Source organism: Branchiostoma floridae, chromosome 1 (genome assembly GCF_000003815.2).
Source record: "Branchiostoma floridae strain S238N-H82 chromosome 1, Bfl_VNyyK, whole genome shotgun sequence".
NCBI lineage: Eukaryota > Metazoa > Chordata > Leptocardii > Amphioxiformes > Branchiostomatidae > Branchiostoma > Branchiostoma floridae.
In genome coordinates this window covers 30,257,761-30,259,448 of record NC_049979.1, presented here as the reverse complement: position 1 = coordinate 30,259,448, position 1,688 = coordinate 30,257,761, and positions in this window count along the sequence as shown.

The following is a 1,688-nucleotide window of genomic DNA, read 5'->3' as shown; positions in this document are numbered from 1 at the left end:
AAAGCTTCTTTACAGCACCGTGATCCTGCTTTAATGTCCTTCTATATCCAACAACCGTTGTAAGCTGCTGTAAGGTTGTGTTGCTGTTATGGTCATTCATAAGGAAATATCAAATACGATATTTTTAATCTAGGGACTGCAATAAACAGCGAGCATAGTCAATTTTTACAGAGCATTTGGGTTTGGAATGATGCTTTTTGACATGATGTGTCAGATATTTTGTAGATGTGTTTAATTGTTACATAATGTTGTTACATAACGATGTAACACAATGAATCATAATACCCTATATATGTTATATAATGCAGAGAGTCGTTATGCTTCATTAAAAACGGAAAAAAATACGTAATAAAAAAAATCGAAACTAATTTCGTTTTTTTTTTAAGTTTTTGATGAAGCATGACGACTCTCACTGGGGGTATTATGATGCATTATATAACATGGAACCTATCTAGAAAAAAAACAATTTGAAAGTCTAGATCAATAGTCCAAACCCGAATGCTAGCTGATAGTAGTCACTTTACAAAATAACGTCATATCGTGTCGGATAAAAACAATGATTTCGCAGAATCTCCCCTGTTATATAGGGTAAAGTTTTAAATCTAACCCTATCCAGACTGGGGAGAGGGGGGGGGGGGGTATGGGGGAAGTGCCAAAGTGCCTGCGGTAACTGTGACGTCGTATAGCTCCCAAACGGCTTGTGCTAGAACAACCAAAGTTGGTGACTTTTCTAGAATATTGTTGGCAACAATTAGAAATAGAGTAAGATTATAATTTTGTGTTGCCATGGCAACGGGATTCTGAAAGGCGACTTTTAGAAAAATCACTAATCTTGGTTTAAACAATAGGATTTTAAGATTTTCTTCCTTAATTAAACTTCTTTTTATACATCTTTAATATCTAACACATCTTAGTTGAACATCTAGAAGTATTTATTCATAGATTATGCTAATGTGATGACGTAATTAGTCAAAATCCAAGATGGCCGACAATATCATGATGGAAAGAATAACCAGCTCTTTTTCACTCAGATTTTATCACTACAGGGTATTTTCTTACAGAAACATTCATGTAAATGTTTTCAATCCATTTTCATGGGGTTTTAGCGTTATATGTTGAAAAAAAAATCTTAAGACATTTAAGCTTGATAATCCAAGATGGCGCATGGCAAAACTAAATATGACCTCATTTGATGACGTCATTTTGATGTCATTGCGTCGGCTTTGGACAACAGAACTCTTATAACACTTAAACATCGATAAGAAACCTTTATTGGTAACATTTTGTGTGAAATATTTAGGTATAATGGGAATTCGCCGTCTTAGTAAAAAGAGTCAAAGTTGTTTATGAAAGACGTTCAAATCGACGTTTTATGAGCATATTTACGATGACTTTTTCGATTGCGATTGTTTGATGACAACAGATAGTATTTTTGAAAATTCAAGTTGTCGGATTCAAGATGGTGGACCCATCTTAAATATGCTTGACGTCATATACTATCATAGCAGAGATTATTTATCAACGCTTGCTGATTAATATTTGTAGGGTAATTCTACGAAAGGCATTTTTGTTCTGTCAACTTAAGAAATGGTTTAAGTTATTGAAATATATGTTTCGTAATTGCCAAAAGTCTTGGGGACTTATCGAAAATTCTTTTGAAAAATTTTGGTATTAATTTAACAGTTAAA